A 15,966-nucleotide genomic window follows, 5' to 3' on the forward strand; every position below is an offset into this window, starting at 1 on the left:
GAGGCTTATGTGTGATAGAGCGTATCATATCACGGGATTTGGATGCAACGACGAAGTTTGCACCAACTCTCGAGGTGAGAAAGGGCAATGCACGGTACCGAAGAGGCTAGCAATGATGGAAGGGTGAGAGTGCGTATAATCCATGGACTCAACATTAGTCATAAAGAACTCACATACTTATTGCAAAAATTTATTAGCCCTTGAAACAAAGTACTACGCGCATGCTCCTGGGGGGGGGGAGGTTGGTAGGAGTTAACCATCGCGCGCCCCCCGACCTTCACGCAAAGATAAACAATCAAAATACAATGCGCGCCAATTTGGTTACATAGTTAGTAGACCATACGTGCATGCTTCGAGAATCACAAACCTTAACACCAACATCCTTACTAAACACAAACATCTACTAGTACCTCCCACATATTATCACCTCTATATCGCAAAACTATTGCAAGGAATCAAACATATCATATTCAGTGATCCACAAGTTTATGTAGGATTTTATGACTAACCATGTGATTGACCAATTCCTGTCATCTCTCTAAATTGATATAAGTGAAGCAAGAGAGTTTAATTCTTTCTACAAAATATATGCCCACACTCTAACAAATATAAGTGAAGAAAAAGAGCATTCTACAAATGGCGGTTTTCTATGTGAAGAGAAACAGGCAATCCAGACCTCAAATGATATAAGTGAAGCACATGAAGCATTCTATAAAGCCATACTCAAAAGATATAAGTGAAGTGCAATGAGAATTCTATAAATCAACCAAGGACTATCTCATACCAGCATGGTGCAAAAAAGAAAAGTGAAAACTAAATGCAAAAGACGCTCCAAGACTTGCACATATCGCATGAACGAAACGAATACGAAAACATACCGACACTTGTTGAAGAAAGAGGGGATGCCTTCCGGGGCATCCCCAAGCTTAGACGCTTGAGTCTCCTTGAACATTTACTTGGGGTGCCTTGGGAAACCCCAAGCTTGAGCTCTTGCCTCTCTTCCTTTTCCTCATATCAAAACCTCCTCGATCAAACACTTCATCCACACAAAACTTCAACAGAAAACTCGGTAAGATCTGTTAGTATAATAAAGCAAATTACTACTCTAAGTACTGTATCAAACCAATTCATATTTTGTTTTTGCATTGTGTCTACTGTAATATAGCTTTTACATGGCTTAATCCACTAATAAAAGTTGATAGTTTCATCAAAACAAGTAAACTATGCATCAAAAACAGAATCTGTCAAAAACAGAACAGTCTGTAGCAATCTGAACATTCACCATACTTCTGGTACCCCAAAACTTCTACCAAAATTAATATAAATAAACAATTTGTATAGAAAGACAGTGCAAAAGGAATCAGAACCATTTGACATTCCAGTTAAAAATGTAAAATCGTGCACTACAGCCAAAGTTTCTGTCCTGCACGGTACAAACAACAAGCATTGTAAACATCCTAAAGGCAAACCTTGGCACATTATTTTTATAATACAATGGAATTGTACAAGGGGATAATTATTTTTGATGAAAAGTTTCTGTAATCAAGATTCACAAAGTTTCCGTGAGCATGAACAAAGTTCAAGGAGCTCTCCCACTTCAAGAATGCTTGTCTTTCTCACTTTCACTTTCCTTTTTGAAAAGTTTTTGGGTTCCCCTCTTTATTTTTTTGTTTTTAAACTATATGAAAGCACTCAACAGAAATAAATTACTCTATAAAACTTCCGGGTTGTCTCCCTGGCAGCGCTTTCTTTAAAGCCATTAAGCTAGGCATATAGTGCTCAAGTAATGGATCCATCCGGATCCCAGGGTATATCAAAGCCAATTTTAATTAACAATGATTTGTAATTTAGTAGTGAGAATAAAGTAACATATATCATGCAGCAACAAAGTCTAACTCTCTTCCTATGCATCGACATGTCATAAAAGAACAATTCATGCACACATAGTAAAGGCCAATGCATAGTATAAGCGGTTTCTTGCGGTTTTATCATATTGGAAACATAGAGAGGTGGAGATATAGTTCCCCTCTCATAATAATTGCAAGTAGGAGCAGCAAGAACATGCATAATATATTCATCAAAATCATCATGTGTAGCGGTAAAAGGCAACCCATAATCCTTAATAAGCACAAACTTCTCCGATATAGTGTAGTTCGGAGAATTCAAAAAGATAATAGGACTATCATGCGTGGGTGCAATAGCAACAATTTCATGTTTAACATAAGGAACTATATCAAGTTCATCTCCATAAGCATAATTCATATTGGCATCTTGGCCACAAGCATAGCAAGCATCATCAAAAAGGGATATTTCAAGAGAATCAACGGGATCATAACAATCATCATAGCAATCATCCTTCGGTAAGCACGAAGGGGAATTAAACAATGTATGAGTTGAAGAGTTACTCTCATTAGAAGGTGGGCACGGGTAGCTAATCCACTCTTCCTCCTTTTGTTCTTCGCTCTCCTCATCATCTTTTTTATCCAATGAGCTCACGGTTTCATCAATTTCTTCTTCCATAGACTCCTGCAAAATATTAGTCTCTTCTTGGACAACGGAGAAATCCTCAATATATAGTTTAACATAGACATTAGAAGCATAATTATCATAACAATATTCAAGTATGGCAAAATTTTCAGATTTGTAGAGAGTAGCATCATACTTTTCAATCAAAGAAGCAATTTCATAAGCACCCTTAAAAGCAACAAATTCTTCAATTTGTTGAACATGATAGTAATTATAAACACCCTTAGCATACGATTCCATTATCAATAAGCTCACATTGGTAGGGAAGGTGTTTCTTAGGGTCTTTAGAACAACAAGTAACATCATATATTTCACATAAAGTCCAAGCATAGCATTGCAAACGATGAATTTGATCCAGTAAAAGTTTCCCTTTTTTAGATATATGGTGTCGCACATAACAAGCATGCTCATCTAAAGATTTGCTCTCAACTAAGCTAGTTGGGGTTTCAGCATGAGCACAAAGGGATCGAAGATGATCCGAGTAAAAAGCTTCAGGAGTGTGATAGATTTTGGGTGGTTCTTCAACCATTGGTTCAGTAGGTACAACTAATTTTTTTGGTATTTTGTGTTTCCTACCCATAACTGAAGATAGAAAACAACTAAGAACAGCAAATAAAAATTACTTAGTGATAAAGCAAACAAGCACACACGAGAATATTCACCCCACGCTATGACTCCCCGGCAACGACGCCAGAAAAAGGTCTTGATGACCTGCAAGTATACGGGATAATTGTAGTCTCTTTCAATAAGTAAGAGTGTCGAACCCAACGAGGAGCTAAAGGTAGAACAAATACTCTCTCAAGTCCTATCTGCCACTGATATGACTCTACGCACGCTTAGTGTTCGCTTTACCTAGAACAAGTATGAAACTAGAAGTACTTTGTAGGTGTTGTAGGATAGGTTTGCAAGATAATAAAGAACATGTAAATATAAACTAGGGGCTGTTTAGATAAAGATGCAATAAAGTAAATATAGCGAGTGTGGAAAAGTGGTGGTAGGAGTTGTGAAATTGTCCCTAAGCAATTGACTACGTCACTAGACCAGTAATCACTATTGCAATTCTATTTAAGGGAGAGGCATAAGCTAACATACTTTCTCTTCTTGGATCATATGCACTTATGATTGGGACTCTAGCAAGCATCCGCAACTACTAAAGATCATTAAGGTAAAACCCAACCATAGCATTAAAGTATCAAGTCCCCTTTATCCCATACGCAAACAACCTTCTTACTTGGGTCTGTGCTTCTGCCACTCACGCCACCCACCATAAGCAAATCATGAACATATTGCAAACCCTACAACGGGGATCCCTCACGCTTGCGCGACACGGAGAGCACCATAGGACATCACCAATAATAAAACATGCAACTCAAACCAATCATAGCAATTCATCAATCACCGACACGACAACGAAAATCTACTCAGACATCATAGGATGGCAACACATCATTGGATAATAATATGAAGCACAAAACACCATGTTCAAGTAGAGGGTACAGCGGGTTGCGGGAGAGTGGACCGCTGAATATAGAAGGGGGAAGGTGATGGAGATGTTGGTGAAGATGGCGGAGGTGTTGGTGTAGATCGTGGTGATGATGATGGCACCCGGCAGCGTTCCGACGCCACCGGAAGCAAGGGGGAGAGAGCCCCCCTTCTTTTTCTTCTTCCGTGGCCTTCTCCCTAGATGGAAGAAGGGTTTCCCCTTTGGCCTTGGCTCCCATGGCGTGGGAGGGGCGAGAGCCCCTCCGAGATTGGATCTATCTCTCTGTCTCTCTCTGTTTCTGCGTTCTCAGATTCTGCCCCTTCACCGTTTCTTTTATATCCGGAGATCCGTAACTCTGATTGGGGTGAATCTTTTGCCCAGATTTTTCTCATAAAATTAGCTTTGTTGCGGCAAAAGAAGAGCGTCAACCGCCTTACGGGGGCCCAGGAGAGTCCAGGGCATGCCTGCCTCCCTGGGCGCGCCCCCTGTCTCGTGGCCCCCTCGGGCACCGTCTCGCGTTGATTCTTCCTCCAGAAAATCACAAATATTCCAAAATAATTCTCTGTCCGTTTTTATCCCGTGTGGACTCCGTTTGATATTGGGTTTCTGCGAAACATAAAACATGCAACAAACAAGAACTGGCACCGGGCACTGGATCAATAAGTTAGTCCCAAAAAATAGTATAAAAAAGTTGCCAAAAGTATATGAAAGTTGAATAATATTGGCATGGAACAATCAAAGATTATAGATACGGCAGAGACGTATCAGTCGTCGTCTTCAAGTCTCGTCTTCTCCAAGTGCTCGGTGTAGACGATGATGATGATGGGGCAGAATAGAAGGGTGAAGCGGTACGTCTGTCACTCCAGTGATGCTTAGCTATATCCCTCCGACTCTCGATGTTTGGTGATGAAGATGTCTAGCCTCGTCAGCTCAGATAGATGGGTGGCCTTCGCCTCGTCAGTGTCCGGCCTGGTGGTGTCCGCCTCGTCGGTGTCAGACTGGGTGTCTTGCCTTTGCCTCGTCGGTTCCCGGCAGGATAAGGTACCTTCATCAAAAAAGGACATGTCGGTGAAGTGGCTTCGCCTCGTCGCAGCTTGGACGATGTTGGGGAAGGGTGTTGATGTAGTGGATGGAGTAGACTTGAGTGTCACCGCGTAGCATGCAGCGTCGCTTGATGATGGCGAGCTTGTTGATGTAGAACTTGAGGTGTCACATTTACGGTGACGACCTCCACATGGTGTAGGCGGTTGGTGTAGAAGAATGGCGGCGTGCCGGTGCAGTCGGCATCCTCGCCAAGCGATAAATCAAAGAAGATGGCAATTGTTGGGGAATGTAGCAGAAATTCAAAATTTTCTACGCATCACCAAGATCAATCTATGGAGATACTAGCAACGAGAGAGAGGGGAGTGCATCTTCATACCCTTTAAGATCGCTAAGCGGAAGCGTTACAAGAACGTGGTTGATGGAGTCGTACTCGCGGCGATTCAAATCGCGGAAGATCCGATCTAGCGCCGAACGGACGGCGCCTCCGCGTCAACACACGTACAGCCCGGGGATGTCTCCTCCTTCTTGATCCAGCAAGGGGAGAGGAGAAGTTGAGGGAGAGCTCCGGCAGCACGACGGCGTGGTGGTGGAGCTTGCAGTTCTCCGGCAGAGCTTCGCCAAGCACTACGGAGGAGGAGGAGGTGTTGGGGAGGGAGAGGGCTGCGCCAGGGGCAAGGGTGAAGCTCCCATGCACCTCCCCACTATATATAGGGGTGGAGGGGGCTGGTTTCTTGCCCTCCAAGTCCATTGGGGCGTTGGCAAAGGTGGGAGGAAAGAAATCCCATCATTTCCTTCCCCACCGATTGTTATCCCCCTTTTTTAGGGATCTTGATCTTATCCCTTCGGGATATGATCTTATTCCTTCTAATGGGGGATCTTGGTGCGCCTTGACCAGGGGTGTGGGGCCTTGCCCCCACTACCCACGTTCATGTGGGTCCTCCCATGCAGGTGGGCCCCACTCCGGAACCTTCTAGAACCTTCCCGGTACAATACCGAAAAATCCCGAACATTTTCTGGTGGCCAAAATAGGACTTCCCATATATAAATAATTACCTCCGGACCATTCCGGAACTCCTCGTGATGTCCGGGATCTCATCCGGGACTCCGAACAACATTCGGTAACTGCACACTAATTCCCATAACAACTCTAGCGTCACCGAACCTTAAGTGTGTAGACCCTATGGGTTCGGGAATCATGCAGACATGACCGAGACAGCTCTCTGGCCAATAACCAACAGCGGGATCTGGATACCCATGTTGGCTCCCACATGTTCCACGATGATCTCATCGGATGAACCGCGATGTCAAGGATTCAAGCAATCCCGTATACAATTCCCTTTGTCTACCGGTATAGTACTTGCCCGAGATTCGATCGTCGGTATCCTGATACCTTGTTCAATCTCGTTACCGGCAAGTCTCTTTACTCGTTCCTTAACACATCATCCCGTGATCAACCCCTGGTCACATTGTGCACATTATGATGATGTCCTACCGAGTGGGCCCAGAGATACCTCTCCGTCACACGGAGTGACAAATCCCAGTCTCGATTCGTGCCAACCCAACAGACACTTTCGGAGATACCCGTAGTGTACCTTTATAGCCACCCAGTTATGTTGTGACGTTTGGTACACCCAAAGCATTCCCACGGCATCCGGGAGTTGCACAATCTCATGGTCTAAGGAAATGATACTTGACATTACAAAAGCTTTAGCATACGAACTACACGATCTTTGTGCTAGGCTTAGGATTGGGTCTTGTCCATCACATCATTCTCCTAATGATGTGATCCCGTTATCAACGACATCCAATGTCCATGGTCAGGAAACCGTAACCATCTATTGATCAACAAGCTAGTCAACTGAGGCTTACTAGGGACATGGTGTTGTCTATGTATCCACACGTGTATCTGAGTTTCCTATCAATACAATTATAGCATGGATAATAAACGATTATCATGAACAAGGAAATATAATAATAATAACTAATTTATTATTGCCTCTAGGGCATATTTCCAACAGTCTCCCACTTGCACTAGAGTCAATAATCTAGTTCACATCGCCATGTGATTAAAACTCACAGGTCACATCGCCATGTGACCAACATCCAAAGAGTTTACTAGTGTCAATAAACTAGTTCACATCATCATGTGATTAAGACTCAATGAGTTCTGGGGTTTGATCATGTTTGCTTGTGAGAAAGGTTTTAGTCAACGGGTCTGCAACATTCAGATCCGTATGTACTTCGCAAATCTCTAGGTCATATTGTAAATGTTGCTTCCACGCTCCACTTGGAGCTATTCCAAATGGTTGCTCCACTATACGTATCCGGTTTGCTACTCAGAGTCATTCGGATAGGTGTTAAAGCTTGCATCGACGTAACCCTTTACGCTGAACTCTTTATCACCTCCATAATCGAGAAACATGTCCTTATTACTCCAAGGACAATTTTGACCGCTGTCCAATGATCCATTCCTGGATCACTCTTGTACCCCTTTGCCAGACACGTGGCAAGGCACACTTCAGGTGCGGTACTCAACATAGCATACTGTAGAGCCTACGTCTAAAGCATAGGGGACGACCTTCATCCTTTCTCTCTCTTTTGCCGTGGTCGAGCTTTAAGTCTTAACTTCATACCTTACAACTCAGGCAAGAACTCCTTCTTTGACTGATCCATCTTGAACACCTTCAAGATCATGTCAAGGTATGTGCTCATTTGAAAGTACCATTAAGCGTTTTGATCTATCCTTATAGATCTTGATGCTTAATGTTCAAGCAGCTTAATCCAGGTTTTCCTTTGAAAAACTCCTTTCAAACAACCCTTTATGCTTTCCAGAAATTTTACATCATTTCAGATCAACAATATGCTCCCACTCACTTTATTATAAATACAAGTTTCTAACAAACTTTGTATAAACCCAAAAACTTTGTGTAAGTGCATCTAGTGCCACCCCTAGTTGGTTTTGGAGTATTGACGACAAAGTTGGTTGAGGGACTAATGCGTTTGTGAGAATTGCAGGATAACGCAGGTAGTGTCCCTCATTGATTCGGTTTACCTACCGAAGATGACCCCTAAAAATGTATGATGACATTGAAGACAAAGGTGGTATGTGAAGATATTCATATTGAAGACTATGACAAGAGAAGACATTGAGTGAAGACTATGGAGCGCGAAGACTGTGTGTTTTCGTTGTTTCCTTTTCTTCTTTGTTGAGTCATAGGAACCACCGTACTGTTAAGTGGGGTCCAAGTGAACTAAGTCAGAGTGACTGAAGTGATGCTCAACCCAAATCCTATGTCTTCGAGCGAAGACAATGAGAGCAAATCTCATCCAGAGCTGGATGAGTCAGCTTTTCTTGTAGCCCAAGTAAAGTTGTCGTGTGTGTTTGAAATCTGACCGTTGGAACACGTGTCAGTTCCTTAGTGACCCAGGGTCATTTCGAACATATCAGGTCGGGTTGCCTTGTGGCTATAAATAGCCCACCCCCTACACCATAAACTTGTGGCTGCTCAGAGTTAGTGCATGGCTTTTGTCGCTTGAGAGCAACCCACCTCGAAGTCTTTGAGAGAGAGAAATCCTTGCAAGGACAAAGCCCAAACACCCAGAGCCAAAGAGTGTTAGGCATCACTGAAGTCTTTCTGTCTGTGTGACCTGAAGACTTATTACACTTGAGGACTGTGAATCCTCCAGCCGGTTAGGCGTCGCGTTCTGAGCATCCAAGAGTCATTGTGGATTGCCGGTGAACGAAGTCTGTGAAGGTTTGGAAGTCTACCTTGAAGAATTACCAGAGTGATTGGGCGAGGACTGGGTGTCCTTAGCTCAAGGGGAATAAGGTGAAGACGCGGTCTTCTGAGTTGAATCTCAGCCTCCCTAACCAGACGTACAGTTGTCACAGCAACTAGAACTGGTCCAACAAATCCTGTGTCTTCAACAAGTGACTGGTTCTATCCTATCCCCTCCTTTACTTAAGTTTGTCTTCGTGAAGTCATTGCCTATCTGTCGTATCTGTTTGACTTCATTGCCTAACCACTACTGTTGATTGGCATCATACTATCTTCCATCCCGATCCTTACTACTTAGCTGCTATTAGTCCTGTACTTTCACATCATTGCATACTTGACTATGGCTTGCTTATGGTAATTTGTCTTCCGCTGCATATCAACTAGGTCATTTCTGTTGTTTGTCTTCGAAACTTCCAAGTTTTGAAGACTTTCATAAAAATCGCCTATTCACCCCCCTCTAGTCGATACTAGCACTTTCAATTGGTATCAGAGCAAGGCACTCCCTTGTTCTGTGTGATTCGGTTTAACCACCTGGAGTTTTAGCTATGTCGACTGCAGGGATAATCAAAGTCTCTGCTGCTTACCCCGTTTTCGATGGAACTGAATATCCCTACTGGAAGAATAAGATGCGTATGCATCTTTAAGCCATTGATGTCGACCTCTTGTATGTCGTCAAGAACGGCGTTCGCAAAACTGGTGAAGGTGTCACCCCTGCTGATGTCAAGAAGTTCATTCAACTGGACTCTACTGCAAAGAACATCATCTGTGGTCATCTGACCAAAGGACAGTATGGCCATGTGAGTGCTCTGGAAACGTCAAAGCTAGTCTAGGACTGGCTATCCAAGGTCAACGAAGGCGTATCAACCCAGAGAGATCAAAGAATCAGTGTTCTTCGCAACCTCTTCAACCGCTTCAAGAGAAACGACAATGAAAATGTCCAGCTCACGTTCGATCGCCTCACTGACATCACAAATGAACTTCAAGCGCTTGGCGCAACTGAGATTACCAAGCATGAAATCGTCAAGACACTACTGAGATCACTTGACAACTCCTTTGACACCCTTGCCCTCATGATACAAGAACGTCCTGACTTCAAGACACTCGATCCGTCTGATATACTTGAGCGGCTCAACACACATGAGTTCTAGCTTTCTGAGAAAAGAGATATCTATGGTCCAAACTATGGCCGAACTCGCGCTTTGAAGGCAAAAGTTGTTTCCTCATCTGAAGAAGAATCTGACTGCAGTTCTGATTATCCTGAAGACATTGGAAAGGAACTTGCTATGCTTGTGAAGAAGTTCCAAAAGTTCACCAAGAAGAAAGGCTTCAGAAAGTCTTCACGATCCAGCTCACAAAATGATGAAGCTTCCACTCATGACCACAAGAAGAGAACATGTCACAAGTGCAAGAAACCTGGACACTTTATCTCTGAGTGTCCACAGTGGGACAATGAGAAGAAGAAGAAGAAGAGCAAGGAATACGATTCTGATGACCAGAAGAAGAAGAAATCTTCAAAGTCTTCTTCCAAGTCCTCATCAAGGTCTTCATCTCATAAGAAGAGCTCCTTAGGCAAGGCTCGTGCTTTTGTTGGCAAGGAGATGGATTCAGAAGAGGAGTCTGCTTCTGAGGAGGCAGAGGTGGAGTCTGGAGAGGAGTCCGACCCTGGCGTTGCAAGTCTGGCTCTAGCCACAGCCTATGTTGCCAAGTCCATCTTCAACACTGAAGACAATGACTTCCACACCAACGCTGAAGCTGATGATGAAGACAATCCTACTCCCACCTACTGCTTCATGGCACGTGGTGCCAAGGTAAAATCATGTGATGCTTACTTTCAAACATCAAGTGAAGATGACTCTGATTGTGAATCCAAACCTAGCTACAAAACACTTGCTAAAATTGCAACTGAACAACAAAAGGCTATGGAACATACTCAAAAACTGTTAGACAAAAGCGATGGCCTGTTGGACGCGGAAATGACATGTTCACAGTCCTTAGTTGAAGACATAAAAAATCTTCATGCTAAGTACCAAGAACTTGAAAGTCGTCATGAAATGCTCTCAACTACTTATGAAAGGCTCTCCTATGATTATATTCAAAGGAAACAAGAGCTTGAGAAATTGAGAGCGGCTCATGAAGATCTTCAAAAAGAGAATAAGTCACTTCGCGCTCAACAGATCAGTCCCGCTTAGGATGGATTTGACCCACCATGTCTAAAATGCATTGAGCGTGATAACGCTACATCTGTTGCTAAATGTTCCACTGCTGCTACTGTTTCATTGTCTTCACCTACTGATGTAGTTACTAACCCCTCTGCGGAGGATACCACTGCTATTGCTGTTGAAAATGCTATGTTGAAGACATTGCTTGAAACAGGGATGTATAAGAGTCTGAAAGGGCATCAGACATTCTGCGATGTCCTCAAAAAGCAGATTCTGAACCGAAACCCTAGGAAAGAGGGTGTTGGGTTCGAGAGGAAAATGAATGTTGATGGCTCGTACTGGAAGCCTGAGCAGTACCCCAAAACCACATGGGTTGCTGCAAAGGAACCTTTAGTAGATCCATCCACTTTATCTGGCTTTACCTGTGCTAATCCTATTATCATTGATGAATCCTTTGATGCAAATTATAAGCTGTTCAAGAATCAGAATGGTGAAGTGTTTGCCAGGTATATTGGTACTAACTGTAGGAATGGACCACCTATGAAGAAGATCTGGGTACCTAAGCAGTACATTGAGAGTCTTCCTGTGAATGTCGTCATGACACCACCAAGGAAGAAGACAAACCCCAGACCTATAGCTTCATATGGCCCAAAGGCTTCATACAGATACAGGACTCACTTGAGTCACCCTAACGCCAATGTTTTGCAGGGAAATCATGCTTAGACTTATGAATATGAGCGTGTGTCTTCGAACCGCTATGTTCATAGGACTAAGAACTTTTCTGCTTATTCATATGAGTATCATTCATCTCCTGCAAGGCTATTTGCTAGGGCTCCAAAGCCAAAATTCTCAGATGCTGCACTTAGACTCATTGCTTCTAAGCCACCCTTGAAGATGTGGGTGGCAAAGAAGAACTAACTTTATTTTGCAGAGTACGGTCTCCAGCCAGCAATCAATGGCGTCCGATACTATTGCCGGGGACCTAAAACACATTAAGGACGCATGATAAAATGTCTTACTATATACATCACATCTGAATCGCTTACCTGTCATACTCTGTATCCTAATCTTGATCTAAGCTGTGACAATCCCTATATGTGCCAAATGCTTATGCTTCACAGCACTCTTGTGAAGCCTATCCTCCTAACTGCACTGTAGGGTACATCACCAAAAGCTTCAGAATGGATTATGGACAGTGGATGCACAAATCATATGACTGGTGATCGAAGTCTTCTCATGGACTCAACCTTACGTCCATCCGACAAGAGTCACATCACGTTTGCTGACACTGGTAAAAGCAAGGTATTGGGTCTAGGTAGAGTTGCAATCTCAAAGGATCAACACATGGATAAAGTGATGCTTGTTGAATCCCTTGGTTTCAACTTAATGTCTGTCTCAATGCTTTGTGACTTGAACATGATTGTGCTATTCGGAAAATATCACTGCCTTGTGCTAATGGAGTCTGACAAGTCTATAGTCTTTGAAGGGTATCGAAAAGATGATCTATACATGGTAGATTTCTCAACAGGTCCACAACTTGCCGTGTGTCTTCTTACAAAAGCTTCAGAATGCTAGCTTCTGGCATCGAAGGCTAGGGCATGCTGGCATGAGGAACTTGCACTCACTCGTCAAGAAGAAGCATGTCATAGGCATCGAAGGTGTCAAGTTCAAGAAGGATCATCTGTGTGGTGCCTGCGAAGCTGGAAAGATGACAAGGGCAAAGCACCCCTCGAAGACAATCATGACAACATCTCAACCCTTCGAGCTGTTACACATGGACTTATTTGGACCTACTCACTACTCCACCCTCACAACAACTGCTTGTCTCTATGGCTTCGTCATTGTTGATGACTACTCAAGATACACATGGGTTCATATAATTCTCTACAAGACTGAAGTTCAAGATGTCTTCAGATGCTTCGCCAATCGAGCAATGAACAATTATGGTGTGAAGATCAAGCATATCAGAAGTGATAATGGCACTGAATTCAAGAACACCGGACTTGATCTTTATCTGGATACAATGGGAATCACTCATGAGTTCTCTGCTCCATACACACCTCAGCAAAATGGCATCGTTGAACGCAAGAACAGAACCCTCATTGAGATGGCTCGAAAAATGCTCGATGAATATAAGACACCAAGAAAGTTCTGGCCTGAAGCTATTGATACAACATGTCACATCATCAACCGTGTCTACATCCATAAGCTTCTGAACAAAACATCCTATGAGCTCCTCACTGGCAAGAAGCCAAATGTCAGTTACTTCAGGGTATTTGGAGCAAAGTGCTGGATCAAGGACCCCCATCACAAGTCAAAATTTGCACCTAAGGCTCACGAAGGCTTCATGCTTGGCTATGGAAAGGACTCACACTCCTACAGAGTCTTCAACCTCTATCTCTACAAAATCGTTGAAACTGTGGATGTGAGATTTGATGAAACCAATGGTTCACAAAGAGAACTCCTGCCAAGTACACTAGATGAAGCTCCTCCAAGCGAATCTATCAAGCTGATGGGAACTGGTGAAATCATGCCTTCTGAAGCACAGCCTGAAGAGGAACTTATCATCTCTGCACCAAATCAACCTGAAGACAATGCTCAGACCGAAGACAATCCTTCCAATGATGACAATGATCAGCAAGAGCAAAGTCTTCGTCCTGTTCATCCTCGTGTTGCAAATGAAGTACAAATTGAGAAGATAATTGACAGCATCAATGCGCCTGGTCCACTCACTCGCTCAAGAGCAACACAGTTAGCAAACTTCTATGGGCACTTTTCATTTGTGTCAATATCAGAACCCAAGAAGGTTGCTGAAGCTTTTATGGAACCTGAATGGATTCAAGCTATGCAAGAAGAACTTCAACAGTTCAAGCTGAACAATGTTTGGGAACTTGTCAAGCGACCTGACCCTTGCAAGCATAACATTATTGGAACAAAATGGATATATCGAAACAAGCAAGATGAGCATGGTCAAGTCATCAGAAGCAAAGCACGTCTTGTGGCTCAAGGATATACTCAAGTAGAAGGAATTGACTTCGATGAAACATTTGCTCCTATGGCTAGGCTTGAAGCTATTCGCATACTGCTAGCCTACGCTAATCATCACAACATCTTGCTATATCAAATGGATGTGAAGAGTGCATTTCTCAATGGCAAGATTGAAGAAGAAGTATATGTAGCTCAACCACCTGGCTTTGAAGATCCAAAACATCCTGATATGGTGTAAAAGCTAAACAAAGCACTGTATGGCCTCAAACAAGCTCCTCGCGCATGGTATGATACAATCAAAGACTTCCTGAAGAGCAAAGGCTTCAAACCAGGATCCCTCGATCCCACTCTCTTCACAAAGACATATGATGGTGAACTGTTTGTGTGCCAAATATATGTGGATGACATAATCTTCGGCTGCACCAACCAGAAGTATACTGATGAGTTTGGGTACATGATGCAAGAGCAATATCAGATGTCCATCATGGGTGAGCTGAAGTTCTTCCTTGGTCTTCAAATTCGTCAGCAAAGGAATGGCATCTTCAAATCTCAAGAAAAATACCTCAAAGATTGTCTGAAGAAGTTTGGAATGGAAGACTGCAAAGGTTACATGACGCCAATGCCAGCCAAACACCATCTTGGTCTCGACGACAATGGTAAAGAGTTCGATCAAAAGGTATACCGCTCCATGATTGGTTCTTTACTTTATCTATGTGCATCTAGGCCAGATATTATGCCTAGTGTTTGCATGTGTGCTCGATTCCAAGCGGTACCAAAGGAATCGCATCACTTAGCTGTGAAGCGAATTCTTTGATATTTGGCTTACACCCCAACACTCGGATTATGGTATCCCAAGGGCTCAAAATTTGATTTGGTTGGATTCTCGGATGCTGATTATGCTGGTGACAAGGTGGATCGCAAGTCTACATCAGGCACATGTCACTTTTTGGGTCGATCACTTGTCTGTTGGTCTTCAAAGAAGCAGAACTATGTATCACTCTCAACTGCTGAATCTGAATACATTGCTGCTGGATCCTGTTGTGCTCAGCTTCTATGGATGAAGCAAACTCTCAAGGACTATGGCATCAATCTGAAACAAGTACCTCTCTTCTGCGATAACGAAAGTGCCATCAAGATAGCCAACAATCTAGTTCAGCACTCGAAGACAAAGCACATTGAAATTCGTCATCACTTTCTCAGAGATCATGTCATGAAGAAAGATATCGATATCATTCATGTCAACACTGAATAGCAACTGGCAGGTATCTTCACAAAGCCCTTGGATGAGAAAAGGTTTTGCAAGTTACGGTGTGAGCTAAATATCTTGGAATCCTCAAATATCCTGTGATCAGGCACACATCCTAACACTTATGCATGTTGATGACTTAGATGTGCAACACACAAAGTAATGTATATCTTCAATCAATGAAGACTTACACTCTGAGTGTGAAAACATTAACGTGGAATATGACTTCGGAGCGCCACGATAATTGTGCGCCGTGTCTGGGTCTAATACTTCCTATACGGTGGGTAACACCACCACCAAATTTCTCTGTTTGAAGTGTTTCACTCATGGCGTTATTTTTGCAATGACTTCGCATTTGGTTTGTCTTCAGTTTCAATTTATCTTCATGATTTTCTTCACTATGATGATTTGATTGCTTTCTGATATATATATATACAAGTGTTCTGTCCTCTATAGCATTCACTTATAGCTATGTCTTCAAGTTGAATCTTTTGAACTAAGTGAATGTCATCGAACCCTAACCTCTCTATGCTTTCAATCTCAAACTCTATCTATCCAAATCATATGCATTCTATTGAAACTGTCGAATGTCTTCTCTGCGTCCTAGTCAGCAGAAGGCACAGAGACAAACATTAAGTTTGTTTTAAATATCTCCTCTTTATTGTTGAAATCCGGAGAAGCCGGAACAACCATCCGACATGCCTGGCGGACGTGGGAACGTGGGACAACTCTGAGTATGTT

Source organism: Triticum aestivum, chromosome 7B (genome assembly GCF_018294505.1).
Source record: "Triticum aestivum cultivar Chinese Spring chromosome 7B, IWGSC CS RefSeq v2.1, whole genome shotgun sequence".
Taxonomy (NCBI): domain Eukaryota; kingdom Viridiplantae; phylum Streptophyta; class Magnoliopsida; order Poales; family Poaceae; genus Triticum; species Triticum aestivum.